Source organism: Oncorhynchus nerka, linkage group LG27 (assembly GCF_034236695.1).
Source record: "Oncorhynchus nerka isolate Pitt River linkage group LG27, Oner_Uvic_2.0, whole genome shotgun sequence".
Lineage (NCBI taxonomy): Eukaryota > Metazoa > Chordata > Actinopteri > Salmoniformes > Salmonidae > Oncorhynchus > Oncorhynchus nerka.
The window spans coordinates 2,985,935-3,003,179 of NC_088422.1; positions in this window are offsets into that span (position 1 = coordinate 2,985,935).

Sequence of the window (17,245 nt, forward strand, 5' to 3'; positions counted from 1 at the left end):
AGCCGTCTAACCCCTCAGCCGTCTAACCCCTCAGCCGTCTAACCCCTCAGCCATCTAACCCCTCAGCCGTCTAACCCCTCAGCCATCAAGTCCCCTCAGCCGTCTAACCCATCAAGTCCCCTCAGCCGTCTAACCCCTCAGCCATCAAGTCTCCTCAGACGTCTAACCCCTCAGCCGTCTAACCCCTCAGCCGTCTAACCCCTCAGCCGTCTAACCCCTCAGCCATCTAACCCCTCAGCCGTCCCCTCAGCCGTCTAACCCCTCACCCATCAAGTCCCCTCAGCCGTCTAACCCCTCACCCATCAAGTCCCCCCTCAGCCCTCAGCCGTCTAACCCCTCACCCATCAAGTCCCCTCAGCCGTCTAACCCCTCAAGAAACCCCCCCATCCCATCTACTTCTTATCCCCAATTTAAACCTATATTGAGACCTAAGAGACCTATATTGAGACCTATATTGAGACCTATATTGAGACGTATATCTAGACCTAATTGAGACTTATATCGAGACCTATATCGAGACCTAATTGAGACCTATATTGAGACCTTCCCCTTTTTCCTCCAAACATAACGATGGTCATTATGGCCAAACAGTTCTATTTTTGTTTCATCAGAACAGAGGACATTTCTCCAAAAAGTACGTTCTTTGTCCCCATGTGCAGTTGCAAACAGTAGTCTGGCTTTTTTATGGCGGTTTTGGAGCAGTGGCTTCTTTCTTGCTGAGTGGCCTTTCAGGTTATGTCTGGTTAGGTTAGGACTGGTTTTACTGTGAATATAGACACTTTTGTACCTGTTTCCTCCAGCATCTTCACAAGGACCTTTGCTGTTGTTCTGGGATTGATTTGCACTTTTCGGACCAAAGTACGTTCATCTCTAGAACGGGTCTCCTTCCTGAGCGGTATGACAGCTGTGTGGTTCTATGGTGTTTATACTTGCGTACTATTGTTTGTACAATGAGCGTGGTACCTTCAGGCGTGTGGAAATTGCTCCCAAGGATGAACCAGACTTGTGGAGGTCTCCAATTTTGTTTCTGAGGTCTTGGCTAATTTCTTTTGATTTTCCCATGATGTCAAGCAGAGGCACTGAGTTTGAAGGTAGGCCTTGAAACATATCCACAGGTACACCTCCAATTGACTCAAATGTTGTCAATTAGCCTATCAGAAGCTTCTAAAGCCATGACATCATTTTCTGGAATTTTCCAAGCTGTTTAAAGGCACAGTCAACTTCTGACCCACTGGAATTGTGATACAGTGAAATAATCTGTCTGTAAACAATTGTTGGAGAAATTATTTGTGTCATGCTCAAAGTAGATGTCCTAACCGACTTGCCAAAACTAGGGGTGATCAGTCCTTTATTCCAAATATTGGGGAAGATGCCAGAGCTAAGGATGATGTTAGAGTTTTCGTATCGCCAATTGGAATTTGTTGCCTGTATATTTGCTCATTTCACTGAGAATACCATCAACACCCCATGCCTTTTTGGGTTGGAGGGTTTTTATTTTTCCCTGTAGTTCATTGAATGTAATTGGAGAATCCAGTGGGTTCTGGAATCCAGTGGGTTCTGGAATCCAGTGGGTTCTGGTCGTCTTTAATAGTTGATTCTAAGATTTCTATTTGATCATGTATATGTGTTTGCTGTTTGTTCTTTGTTATGGAGCCAAAAAGATTGGAGAAGTGGTTTACCCAGACATCTCCATTTTGGATAGATAATTCTTTGTGTTGTTGTTTGTTTAGTGTTTTCCAATTTTCCCAGAAGTGGTTAGAGTCTATGGATTATTCAATTACATTGAGCTGATTTCTGACATGCTGTTCCTTCTTTTTCCATAGTGTATTTCTGTATTGTTTTAGTGATTCACCATAGTGAAGGCGTAGACTCAGGTTTTCTGGGTCTCTTTGTTGTTGGTTGGACAGGTTTCTACATTTCTTCACAGTTACAGTGAAACGTTTTGTCCAGGAAGTTGTCTAAAAGGGATTGAATTTGTTGTTGCCGAATTGTTTTTTGGTAAGTTTTCCACACTACATTCCTTCCATCTATAGCATTTCTTAATATCACTGTTCCTTTGGCTTTGATGCTTTCATGATTGAGTATTGCTCTGTTCAAGTAGACTGTGATTTTGCTGTGGTCTGATAGGGGTGTCAGTGGGCTGACTGAACGCTCTTAGAGACTCCGGGTAGAGGTCAGTGATAAAGTAATCTACAGTACTACTGCCAAGAGATGAGCTATAGGTGTACCTACCAGAGTCTCTCTCCTTTTTGAGTTTTGATTCTGTTCGTTAACTTATAGGGTACTATGGATGTCTAATTGTTGCCAGAAAAAAAAGCAACGCTTGGAGAAAAAAAATGGGTATGTGGGTGAAGGTCAAGCTTTAGGCGAATAAACTCTAAAGGAAAATAAATTGCTATAGTTTACACTTTTTTTGTTTGTAGTTATTTCATGAAATGTTGTTTTTAGAAAAGTGTTTTTAGTGTTTTTTAGTGTTTAAAGGTACCATGGAATAGCGTTACACACAAGTGTGTTAAAGTCCATTTAAATCAGGTTGATTTAGCAATTCTTTAGTAAGTAATACTTAAAAGCCAAGTCTAGTTGTCTTATTTGCACGATTTAAATCAAATATGAGGTGGGAATGGTGTTGCACATGTCACCATTAACATCCGCACTGAGGAGATTTGGCGTAAAGTCATCTGCTTCACTCACCGACACGACACATTCATTTTCTCTGTTCGTTCTTTGTTGTTTCTTTGCCATACATTCCATGATGTACAATTGCACTAAATATGATTTGAATAATACAAAATCTTAAATCTCGGCAGTTTTTTTATGTATTTTACATCAGACGATCTGGTAATAAATAAGGTTGCTAGCTAATTACTCCAATGAGCTTAAGCTAACCAGCTAGCTGGCTAGCATTTACTGCTAGTGAAGTTGCTAGCTATGACTCCAATGAGCTTAAGCTAACCAGCTAGCTATTTACTCCTAGCTATTACTCCAATGAGCTTAAGCTGGCTAGCATTTACTGCTGAAGTTGCCTATTACTCCAATGAGCTTAAGCTGCTGGCTAGCATTTACTGCTAGTGAAGTTGCCAGCTATGACTAATGAGCTTAAGCTAACCAGCTCTGGCTAGCATTTACTGCTAGTGAAGTTGCCAGCTATGACTCCAATGAGCTTAAGCTAACCAGCTAGCTGGCTAGCATTTACTGCTAGTGAAGTTGCTAGCTATTACTCCAATGAGCTTAAGCTAACCAGCTAGCTGGCTAGCATTTACTGCTAGTGAAGTTGCTAGCTTTACTGACTGAATGCTAACCAGCTAGCTGGCTAGCATTTACTGAGTGAAGTTTAGCTATGACTAACTTAAGCAACCAGCTAGCTGGCTAGCATTTACTGCTAGTGAAGTTGCTAGCTATTACTCCAATGAGCTTAAGCTAACCAGCTAGCTGGCTAGCATTTACTGCTAGTGAAGTTGCTAGCTATTACTCCAATGAGCTTAAGCTAACCAGCTAGCTGGCTAGCATTTACTGCTAGTGAAGTTGCTAGCTATTACTCCAATGAGCTATTACATTTACTGCTAGTGAAGTTGCTAGCTATTACTCCAATGAGCTTAAGCTAACCAGCTAGCTGGCTAGCATTTACTGCTAGTGAAGTTGCTAGCTAGCATAAACTAGCGCTAACTGGGCTAGTCATTGTCTAAATGACAGGTAGAAACACATTCATAACCCCCCAGGGGCCAGTTACCCCACAGGAGTCAGTTACCCCCCCCCCCCCAGGGGCCAGTTACCCCCAACACACTCATCCAATATATTACTACTCTAGAGAGAAAAAATATGAGTATTATTTTATTAAACAACTGGATTATTTATCTTAAGGCTTTCCTAGAGTGTCAAAACGACAACAAAACCAAAGTATTGATTTGTTGAGTATAAACTTTTAAAAGGATGTGTCATTCCACTACATTTTATGGGATGAAAATGCAAGCTTGTATTGTACTGCTTTCACAAATAGTATGTACTGTACTTTAGCCTATAAAAACAAATAGGGTAATGTTATATGAGCCCCTTATAAACAGGCCCATTTTTGACCACATTCTTGCCTGCATACACCTTTTAAAATCTCCTGTGTGTATAACAGCATGCCGTGGATGATTGGTAGTGGTGATATGCAGATGCAGGGTATTCCGTCACTGTAAATAAGAATTTGTTCTTAACTGACTTGCCTAGTTAAATAAAGGTTTAAAAAAAAGTTGTATATATATATATATATAACATGTGGGTGGGGTCTATTTTTATAAATCTATTGAAGATAAACCATCAAAAATAAATCCATTATTAATTTGTTTAGGAAAGTCCTAAGAAACACAAGACTAATAAAATGTATTTTCAAAACAATACAATGCCATATTTTGAATTTAATTAGGCCTATGTTATGGGTGTGTGCAGATGAATGAAACCAAATTAAATTTATATTTTGTTCATTAAAACAGACCAGACACACCTACTTGAAGTCAACACACATATATTTCGTAGTAAGAATGGAATACAATAGAATAACAAACAAATATTGTTCCCACACAACTGGGTGAACAAACAGCTGACCCGCACCCCACTAGTGGTGTCAGGTTGGGTGAAAATGGTGTTAGGTACTGTTGAATCAATGAAGGTAACCTGAAGTGGACTTGTGATAATTTTGTGTGCTTCTTCCGCCCAGAGGGAGGGGGCGCTCTGCGCCTGGAGAAAATACCCGATACTTGCTTTGCTCTCAGGAACAGGGCGTCACTGAAAGGAAGTGATTATTTGGAGTGGAGGTGGATCAACTGAAATGGAAGATTCCCAGTGTCTGTGAAGCTCGTAGTTTGGTATGACGCAGACGAGCAATGTAAAACAGAAGAGTCACTGTCTGTCCTTTTGAGTTTTGATTCTGAGTCTTTACCTGACAAAGTCATGTTAAGATATATCACTTATCCCGTAAGAGCTTTTGTTCCGAACCCACTACAGTGTTTCAGGTGCCAAGTTTATGGTCATGTTGCAGAAGTGTTTAGGAGGGATATTACAAGTACTTGACTTGGGCAGGAGCTCACCGGAGCTGAGTTTATTTTATTTATTTATTTTATTTCACCTTTATTTAACCAGGTAGGCTAGTTGAGAAAAAGTTCTCGTTTGCAACTGCGATCTGGCCAAGATAAAGCGTAGCAATTCGACACATACAACAACACAGAGTTACACATGGAATAAACAAAACATACAGTCAATAATACAGTAGAACAAAAGAAAACAAAAAGTATATATACAGTGAGTGCAAATGAAGTTAAATCAAGTTAAGGAAATAAATAGGCCATGGTGGTGAAGTAATTACAATATAGCAATTATACACTGGAATGGTAGATCGGCAGAAGATGAATGTGCAGGTAGAGATACTGAGTACCGGCACCTCAAATGTTCTACTGCTTGAGTTCCTGCACCTCTTATAGAATATTAGCGCAAATGTATTGTGGAAATATAAACAGTACCCTCACCCAATATAAGTACTGGCAAATATTTTAGTCCAAGTCGAGCAGAAGATGTGAGAAGTGTGCTCGAGGGCAGCTGCAGAGAAGTACGAGATTTTACTGCAGAAGAGTTACAAGACATTTTGAATGGCAGTGTGCCCTCCTCCCAGGCTGCTGGCCTGGAGTAGAATCTGATAGGGCCAAAGTAGTGGAATAGTGGTGAGCTTTTAATGGAAGTAGGGTTAGTTGGTAGGGCAATAGAGAATTCATAATAGAGAACAGTAGGCTGATACATAGCCAATGCAGTAGGTGGCGGCATGCACCTATAAAAACAATTTGCAGACCGCCATAATACCAAAGAAGAAGAGGCAGAAGAATCCGAAATGAGGACCAAACACTTAAAAGACACACCCTCTCCCCTCAGCCCTCAAATTAAGTGGACACTTCTCATGACGTCTGACGAGGTGACACTTGCAGGGCAAGGGGCGAGGGATAAGCAGGATGTTGTATCTATACCTTATGTCATGCCTTATTGGAATGGATTTATTGATAATATCTGTTGGAAAAAAGTTTGGATGTTGCCACAAACATACCTACTTGTTAACAAAATTAAGGAAGTTTCCTTTAAAATTATTCATAAATATTATTCTGCCAACCACCATATGAAGAAGTTTAAGGAAAACATCAACTCAAATTGCTCCTTTTGTAATGACCACCCAGAAACAGTTGTGCATCTTTTTTGGCATTGTATGCATGTAAGAAAACTGTGGCAAGACATCAGTAGGTTTATAATTGAACACATTTATGAAGATTTTACACTATTGTGGAGAGATGTACAGTTTGGATTCTTTACATACAATAGAAATAAGCTGAAACATTTTTATGTAATTAATTTCATTATTCTTTTGGCCAAATTTCATAATCACAAATGTAAATTTACAAACAGAAAACCACATTTTCGTAACCTACAAAAAGAAATGGAACTGTATTTTAAGACAGTTAAATGCTCTACTAACAAAAAAAGCTGTTAGAATTGTAAGTATATGCATGTCCCTTAAGGTCCTTGTGTAATTGTAATGTGATATTGTACCCCCTAGCCCCGCCCCTAGCCCCGCCCCCAGCCCCGCCCCTAGCTCGATTGTCCATTGTTTGTAATCTATGTATGCTTGTGTTCCCTCATGTGCTTTATGTATTGATTTGTTGTTAATAAAAAATAAATAAAAAAGGGGCGAGGGATAACAGGACTGACCAAGATGGCGGCTTGAACAGACGCTTTTTTTACCGAGCTCCGTACCAAACTTCAGAAAGATTGTGATTTTTTGTATTTATTTGTTCAAGATATAAGACCTTTCCTGTGACTGGAATAATAATTGGATCATTTATTTCAGCATGGCCATGCAAAGTCGTGACAAAAAAGAAAGGAAGAAGTTAACCGTTCTATTGCTAATCAACAAGAAAGAAACGCGCTTATAGACAACTGCCATAACTACGCTTGGCCTGTGGATAATATCATGCTTTTGAATGCTGTTGAAGACGACGAATACCCCTCTTTACCGGTTACTCCGTGCAAACCTCCACCCTCCAAAAACCCCAACATGAACTCTGACATCGTGGCTACCCTCTCCTTACTCATCAACTCCAGGTTTGACGCCATTGAGAAAATGGTAGGCGCGAACACCATGGTTATCGAAGGCTTGAAACAGACTGTGGAGTTTGCATGTGGTGAAATTCCTCCCTAAAATCTCACCAGAAGGAACAGGTTGACGGTTTCAGCCATGCTATTCTCCTTTTCCTTATGTTGTTTACCTAACAAGCATCAGGTGACTATTTTACAGGAATACTCAGGTATTTCAATTTATTAGTTTGTTCTTGTATGACCAGAAGACCTATTTTGTTTACAAACTTACGAAGAAGCCTGAAAGCTGTATTTATGTTTTATGTATACAGTAACTAAGATACTGTTTTAAAGGGCATACAGGTCTGCTCTGACTTTACACGGTTATTGTTCTATTTAGTTATAAATACTTATTTCCAAAAAAACGTCTTGTTGTTCAATTATTTTATGATCAGTTTTCATATGTACTTAAAATAGTAGGTACCCTTTTATTTAAATTATTATTTGTTGTTTTATTTCTCAGAATAGTTCCTGATTAAACTACATTTACATTTACATTTAAGTCATTTAGCAGACGCTCTTATCCAGAGCGACTTACAAATTGGGGTTTTTAGTCTCTCTTACTAACAAGAACCCTTGGTTTGGTCTTGAACATAATTTCCAGTTGCGTTGAATTTCAAAGCCAGATAACGTCTAGCTCAAAGGTTATGGAATAAGCTATTTTCACTTTAAATTGACTTGAATGGTGCAGATCTCGGTTCCTTGTCGTTTACGTTCACTGCTCCTACGTCTTTGACTCATCCTACTACAGTTTATACTTTTATATAATCTTTGTTGTTTTTCTTTGTCTATATTATATCTTAATGCTAGGGGGTTACGAAACAATGTGAAGCGCAAGGCCTTATTTTTATTTGCTCAACAATTTCGAACAGATCTTTTTCTTTTTTCAAGTCTCACTCAATTTTGGCTGATGCCAACTTCTGGAGGTCACAGTAGGGCAACGATATTTGGCTTTCCCATGGATTTGAACGCTCCGCTGGTGTCACTACAATGAACAATACCTTTGGTGGTAATATTCTACACTCTGTGACCCCGTTGGTGGTAATATTCTACACTCTGTGACCCCTCTGGTGGTAATATTCTACACTCTGTGACCCCTTTGGTGGTAATATTCTACACTCTGTGACCCCTCTGGTGGTAATATTCTACACTCTGTGACCCCTTTGGTGGTAATATTCTACACTCTGTGACCCCTTTGGTGGTAATATTCTACACTCTGTGACCCCGTTGGTGGTAATATTCTACACTCTGTGACCCCTTTGGTGGTAATATTCTACACTCTGTGACCCCTCTGGTGGTAATATTCTACACTCTGTGACCCCTTTGGTGGTAATATTCTACACTCTGTGACCCCTTTGGTGGTAATATTCTACACTCTGTGACCCCTTTGGTGGTAATATTCTACACTCTGTGACCCCTTTGGTCACTTTATTTATCTTGTGATCAGTTACAATGACATTACGCTCATTACTGTAAACTTCTACGGGTACAACACCAAACATGAGAATGATGAGTTGCTTGAATCTATAGAGAAACATATACTTCATTGGTTATCTAAATTTCCCAATTTGTTATTATTGATAGGAGGGGACTTTAACATTACAATAGATTATTCAACTGATAGATGGCCCCCAGGTAGGCCAACCAATCAGAATTTGGGTTTAATACTTTTTATGGAAGAGTTTGATCTTACGGATGGAGAGAGAGGTTTTCCGGCCAACAGATCATTCACTTGGAGTAACAAAACAGGCGCCAGACAATCCAGAATAGATTTTGGGTTTATATCCAAATGTATTGATGGTGAGTGTGTTACTACAAATATTTGTACTACTTCCCTCACAGACCATAGGGACATTTACATTGATATCAAAATATTCACCCCTGATACTAACCTTGGCAAAGCATCCTACTGGAAGGTAAATAGCTCATTATTAATTAATGATATACACTGCTCAAAAAAATAAAGGGAACACTAAAATAACACATCCTAGATCTGAATGAATGAAATATTCTTATTAAATACTTTTTTCTTTACATAGTTGAATGTGCTGACAACAAAATCACACAAAAATTATCAATGGAAATCAAATGTATCAACCCATGGAGGTCTGGATTTGGAGTCACACTCAAAATCAAAGTGTAAAACCACTACTACAGGCTGATCCAACTTTGATGTAAGGGAACACCCCCCTGAAATGGACAAAAATGAATGGGAAGTCATTGGCACTGGACAAACCATATACGCGGTGTCTAATACCACTCAATTCGGCGTTGTTTCGTTCAAAGTTGATTGCAAATGCCATTTGGCAAATGCCAGGTGTAACACTTTAAAAATCCAACAGGTGTTGAGCGCACTCCACTGTGGTTTTTCATATTGTAATGTCCTTAAAACAAGTCAAAATTAGGCTCAGTAGTGTGTGTGGCCTCCACGTGCCTGTATGACCTCTCTACAACGCCTGGGCATGCTCCTGATGAGGTGGCGGATGGTCTCCTGAGGGATCTCCTCCCAGACCTGGACTAAAACATCCGCCAACTCCTGGACAGTCTGTGGTGCAACGTGGCGTTGGTGGATATAGTGAGACATGATGTCCCAGATGTGCTCAATTGGATTCAGGTCTGGGGAACGGGCGGGCCAATCCATAGCATCAATGCCTTCCTCTTGCAGGAACTGCTGACACACTCCAGCCACATGAGGTCTAGCATTGTCTTGCATTAGGAGGAACCCAGGGCCAACCACACCAGCATATGGTCTCACAAGGGGTCTGAGGATCTCATCTCGGTACCTAATGGCAGTCAGGCTACCTCTGGCGAGCACATGGAGGGCTGTGCGGCCCCCCAAAGAAATGCCGCACCACACCATGACTGACCCATCGATAAACCGGTCATGCTGGAGGATGTTGCAGGCAGCAGAACGTTCTCCATGGCGTCTCCAGACTGTCACGTCTGTCACGTGCTCAGTGTGAACCTGCTTTCATCTGTGAAGAGCACAGGGCGCCAGTGGCGAATTTGCCAATCTTGGTGTTCTCTGGCAAATGCCAAACGTCCTGCACGGTGTTGGGCTATAAGCACAACCCCCACCTGTGGACGTCGGACCCTCATACCACCCTTATGGAGTCTGTTTCTGACCGTTTGAGCAGACACATGCACATTTGTGGCCTGCTGGAGGTCATTTTGCAGGGCTCTGGCAGTGCTCCTCCTGATCCTCCTTGCACAAAGGCGGAGGTAGCGGTCCTGCTGTTGGGTTGTTGCCCTCTTACGGCCTCCTCCACGTCTCCTGATGTACTGGCCTGTCTCCTGTGCTCCTCCTTGCACAAAGGCGGAGGTAGCGGTCCTGCTGTTGGGATGTTGCCCTCCTACGGCCTCCTCCACGTCTCGCATTGATGTGCCATCCTGGATGAGCTGCACTACCTGAGCCACTTGTGTGGGTTGTAGACTCTGTCTCATGCTACCACTAGAGTCAAAGCACCGCCAGCATTCAAAAGTGACCAAAACATCAGCCAGGAAGCATAGGAACTGAGAAGTGGCCTGGTCACCACCTTCAGAACCACTCCTTTATTGAGGGTGTCTTGCTAAATGCCTATAATTTCCACCTGTTGTCTATTCCATTTGCACAACAGCATGTGAAATTTATTGTAAATCAGTGTTGCTTCCTAAGTGGACAGTTTGATTTCACAGAAGTGTGATTGACTTGGAGTTACATTGTGGTGTTTAAGTGTTCCCTTAATTTTTTTGAGCAGTGTAGTTAAGTTTGAGGTTAAAGATCTGCTCTCACACTTTTGGGAAAGGGCTTGTGAAGAAAAATCTTATTGAACAGGGAGCTCTTTAAATTTGAGGTGTACAAATATCTTAGAAAATATGGTAGTAATCTTGCTAAGACCAGAAGAGCTGAGGAGGAAAAGGTGATCATTAAGATAACTTCCCTTTCTCAGAGGTCCCCAGCCGGCCTCTCGGGGGAGGAGAAGATGGAACTAATTGAGTTACAAAATAAACTGGATAATATATATAAATTAAAAGCAGAAGGAGCCTTTATTAGATCTAGGAAAAAAATGGATTGAGGAGGGAGAACAGAATTAATCCTATTTCTTTAGACTTGAGAAATTTCACTCTAAAAACACTATCCATAAGTTAAACATGGGTGTTATTACAGATGACCAAAAATGTATCGCTAAATACTGTAGCAATTTTTACAGGAAATTGTATAGCTCTACGTACTGTCAGGAATCCACAGATATGTTTTTTTAACTCACTGAATAATGTTCACTCTATCAGTGATATAGAATCTAAACAGTGTGATGAACCCATCAAAGTTGGAAGAGATTATAGAGTCTATCAAACATCTAAAGAACAGTAAATCACCAGGTGTTGATGGAATTACATCAGAATTTTACAAATTATTTTCTGAACAAGTAGCTCCCTTCCTATTTGAAGTCTTTTTAGAGAGTATTAAAAACAATGTTCTCCCTCCTACAATGAGTCAGGGGTTAATAACACTGATACCTAAAACCTAAAAAAGAAGTGCTGCTCATCGATAACTGGCGTCCAATTTGTCTTCTTAATAATGACTATAAGATATTAGCCTTACTACTTGCAAAAAGAATTAAAGAAGTCCTGGATGCAATCATTGATGAAACACAGTCTGGCTTCATGAGGAACAGACATATTTCTAAAAATGTCAGACTAGTATTAGACATACTTGCCTACTCAGACCTAATAACTAAGGATAGCTTCATATTGTTTTTAGATTTTTATAAAGCATTTGACACAGTAGAGCATCAGTTTCTTCTTCCACTCCCTTGAGAGACTTGGCTTTGGGGATTTTTTTTCTGTAAGGCTATTAAGACTCTCTATGCAAATGGTAACAGCTCTATCAAATTGAAATATGGCACCTCACCTAGATTTGAGTTAAAGAGAGGAATTAGACAAGGTTGTCCTATCTCTCCGTACCTGTTTTTATTAATCTCCCAACTTCTTGCAAATTCTTTAAATAATAGTCCTACAAAGTACAAGGGATTTCCATAGCTGGTAAAGAAATTATTATAAATCAGCTGGCTGACGATACTACACTTTTTCTGAAAGACGCTAACCAAATTCCCATATCGATCAATGTCCTTTTCCAAAGCGTCTGGTCTATATCTTAACATTAAGAAATGTGAACTCATGGCTGTCAAAGATTGTGTGACACCTTTCATATTATGGTATTCCAGTGAAAGAAGAACTTACATATTTAGGCATAACCATTACAAAGGATCAGAAGTCTAGAGGCTTACTAAATTTGAACCCTCTTATTAAAAAAAACCCAGAAGAAACTAAATCAATGGCTACAGAGGGACTTCTCTTTAAAAGGTAGAGTCCTAATAACCAAGGCTGAAGGTATCTCTAGACTAACATATGGTGCTCTATCTTTATATCTTGACCGTAAAATAAGCAAGGAGATAGACCAGATGCTTTTCAACTTTCTGTGGAGAAACCGTACTCATTACATTAGGAAAACTGTTGTAATGAACACTTATGAGAATGGTGGACTGAATTTTCTGGACTTTACTACTTTAAATAATACTTTTAAGATCAATTGGATAAAACAATTTCTAAGAAGACCCACTTCTATCTGGAATTTTATTCCTCATCATGTCTTCTCTACTTTTGGTGGCCTTAACTTCATGTTGTTTTGCAATTATAATATTGACAAAGTTCCAGTGAAACGTTCTGCTTTTCATCGGCAGGTTTTCTTGTCATGGTCCTTAATTTATAAACACAATGTTTCTCCACACAGATATTATATATGGAATAATGGGGATATATTGTATAAAAATATCTCTCTGTTTTTAGAATATTGGTTCAGAAATAATATCCTATTGGTGAGCCAACTGGTAAATGCAGAGGGTCTTTTACTCAGTTATAAAGAATTCTTATCACTTTACAAGGTCCCTGTAACACCTAAAGATTTTGCAATTGTTTTAGATGCCATTCCCTCAGGTGTTGCTCTGTTATTCAGGAACGTGTCAAGACCTGACCCTCAGAGCCTACCTTCTATTGACCCTGTTGACTCATCAGTAGGAAAGACCTGACCCTCAGAGCCTACCTTCTATTGACCCTGTTGACTCATCAGTAGGAAAGACCTGACCCTCAGAGCCTACCTTCTATTGACCCTGTTGACTCATCAGTAGGAAAGACCTGACCCTGTTGACTCATCAGAGGAAAGACCTCAGAGCCTACCTTCTATTGACTCCTGTTGACTCATCAGTAGGAAAGACCTGACCCTCAGAGCCTACCTTCTATTGACCCTGTTGACTCATCAGTAGGAAAGACCTGACCCTCAGAGCCTACCTTCTATTGACCCTGTTGACTCATCAGTAGGAAAGACCTGACCCTCAGAGCCTACCTTCTATTGACCCTGTTGACTCATCAGTAGGAAAGACCTGACCCTCAGAGCCTACCTTCTATTGACCCTGTTGACTCATCAGTAGGAAAGACCTGACCCTCAGAGCCTACCTTCTATTGACCCTGTTGACTCATCAGTAGGAAAGATTTGTTTCTCTTTTAGTCCATTCAACAACAGAGCGATACGATCCTTGTTTCAGCAGGATGTTTTATCTATACCTTATGTCATGCCTTATTGGAATGGATTTATTAATAATATCTGTTAGAAAAAAGTCTGGATGTTGCCACACACATACCTACTTGTTAACAAAATTAAGGAAGTTTCCTTTAAAATTATTCATAAATATTATTCTGCCAACCACCATTATGAAGAAGTTTAAGGAAAACATCAACTCAAATTGCTCCTTTTGTAATGACCACCCAGAAACAGTTTTGCATCTTTTTTGGCATTGTATGCATGTAAGAAAACTGTGGCAAGACATCAGTAGGTTTATAATTGAACACATTTATGAAGATTTTACACTATTGTGGAGAGATGTACTGTTTGGATTCTTTACATACAATAGAAATAAGCTGAAACATTTTTATGTAATTAATTTCATTATTCTTTTGGCCAAATTTCATAATCACAAATGTAAATTTACAAACAGAAAACCACATTTTCGTAACCTACAAAAAGAAATGGAACTGTATTTTAAGACAGTTAAATGCTCTACTAACAAAAAAAGCTGTTAGAATTGTAAGTATATGCATGTCCCTTAAGGTCCTTGTGTAATTGTAATGTGATATTGTACCCCTAGCCCCGCCCTAGCCCCGCCCCCAGCCCCGCCCCTAGCTCGATTGTCCATTGTTTGTAATCTATGTATGCTTGTGTTCCCTCATGTGCTTTATGTATTGATTTGTTGTTAATAAAATAAAACATTTTTAAAAAGGGGGTGAGGGAGGAAGGAAGGATTTTTAAATGGACCGCCCTTGGTCGGAAATTCGTCACTCGTTCATCCTGCAATGATTGGGTTTCCACCGGTAGCTTGTGGGTGCTTTATATGAGCTACAGTGAATTATGAGTGCATGTCTACTTCTATTAAATATATCATTATTAATATACACCTACTGTATGATAGCTAGTAAATTTATTAGCTAGCTAATGTTAGCCTGCCCACTGTATGATAGCTAGTACATTTATTAGCTAACTAATGTTAGCCTGCCTACTGTATGATGGCTAGTAAATTTACTAGCTAACTAATGTTAGCCTGCCTACTGTATGAGAGCTAGTACATTTATTAGCTAACTAATGTTAGCCTGCCTACTGTCTGATAGCTAGTAAATGTATTAGCTAACTAATGTTAGCCTGCCTACTGTCTGATAGCTAGTACATTTATTAGCTAACTAATGTTAGCCTGCCTACTGTATGATAGCTAATAAATGTATTAGCTAGCTAATGTTAGCCTGCCTACTGTATGATAGCTAGTACATGTATTAGCTAACTAATGTTAGCCTGCCTACTGTATGATGGCTAGTAAATTTACTAGCTAACTAATGTTAGCCTGCCTACTGTATGAGAGCTAGTACATTTATTAGCTAACTAATGTTAGCCTGCCTACTGTCTGATAGCTAGTAAATTTATTAGCTAACTAATGTTAGCCTGCCTACTGTCTGATAGCTAGTAAATTTATTAGCTAACTAATGTTAGCCTGCCTACTGTATGATAGCTAGTACATTTATTAGCTAACTAATGTTAGCCTGCCTACTGTATGATAGCTAGTAAATTTATTAGCTAACTAATGTTAGCCTGCCTACTGTATGATAGCTAATAAATGTATTAGCTAGCTAATGTTAGCCTGCCTACTGTATGATAGCTAATAAATGTATTAGCTAGCTAATGTTAGCCTGCCTACTGTATGAGAGCTAGTACATTTATTAGCTAACTAATGTTAGCCTGCCTACTGTCTGATAGCTAGTACATTTATTAGCTAACTAATGTTAGCCTGCCTACTGTATGATAGCTAATAAATGTATTAACTAGCTAATGTTAGCCTGCCTACTGTATGATAGCTAGTACATGTATTAGCTAACTAATGTTAGCCTGCCTACTGTATGATGGCTAGTAAATTTACTAGCTAACTAATGTTAGCCTGCCTACTGTATGAGAGCTAGTACATTTATTAGCTAACTAATGTTAGCCTGCCTACTGTCTAGACATTTAGCTAATGTACATTTACTGTCTGATAGCTAAAATTTATTAGCTAATGTTAGCCTGCCTCCTACTAGTACTTTATTAGAACTAGTTAGCTACTGTAAATTTATTAGCTAACTAATGTTAGCCTGCCTATGATAGCTAATAAATGTATGATAGCCTACTGTATGAAAATAAATGTATTAGCTAGCTAATGTTAGCCTGCCTACTGTATGAGAGCTAGTACATTTATTAGCTAACTAATGTTAGCCTGCCTACTGTCTGATAGCTAGTAAATTTATTAGCTAACTAATGTTAGCCTGCCTACTGTCTGATAGCTAGTAAATTTATTAGCTAACTAATGTTAGCCTGCCTACTGTATGATAGCTAGTACATTTATTAGCTAACTAATGTTAGCCTGCCTACTGTATGATAGCTAGTAAATTTATTAGCTAACTAATGTTAGCCTGCCTACTGTCTGATAGCTAGTACATTTATTAGCTAACTAATGTTAGCCTGCCTACTGTATGATAGCTAATAAATGTATTAGCTAGCTAATGTTAGCCTGCCTACTGTATGATAGCTAATAAATGTATTAGCTAGCTAATGTTAGGCTGCCTACTGTATGATAGCTAATAAATGTATTAGCTAGCTAATGTTAGACTGCCTACTGTATGATGGCTAGTAAATTTATTAGCTAACTAATGTTAGCCTGCCCAGCTGGAACTTCTGAAGAAGGAAAATGTTTTATTTCTACAATTTCCAAAAGATAACCAAATAAAACATTGTTACTTTTAATGAGATGTGTTTGAGCATTAATAGCACAAATGTTTTACTTATTTGCATTCGTTTTTTACTTCCACTTGTATGTTGACTTCTCCATTGATGTTGTGTTTAAGTTTTCTCAGACTTTTCTTAGCGGATGTACGATCGTTGCAAACTGATTTATGGGGAGTGTCAGGCTCCGGATTGAACATAATTGTACACTCGCAAAGTCGAATAAGAACGAGGGCTGAGGGGCTTACGTTGCAAACGTCCCTTGTTTGGCTAATCATTTGGACCGCCCCCCAAGGGCATAAGGCGAGGGGGTAAGTAGACAAGGATGTGTCTTTTAAGTGTTTGGACAATAGCCCCCATCTCTACATTTTCCTCCCTGGCTTTACCTGTGGGATGCTCTAGCTCAGTGCTTCCCAAACCATTTATAGTCCCTTACCCCTTCAAATATTCGGCCTCCAGCTGTGATCCCCCCCCCCCCCCCCTGACTTAGGTCAGTAAAGAAAACATTAAGCTCGTCTCTCAATTAAGAAAAACGTGTCCATACTTTGTCCCTTGATAACCAGCACACTTCTGTATGTTGTAAAAGCGTTACATGGTCCCTGCCCATATCATTGCATAGTGAATCAAATACATGAGAGTTCAGGGGGCCTTGCTTTAACAAAGTTAACCATTTTCACTGTAGTGTCCAAAACGTCTTTCAAGATGTCAGCAACAGCCTCTCGGTGGATGCTGCAGTGTACCCAAGTGGCATCGACTGCTTGCGTGCGC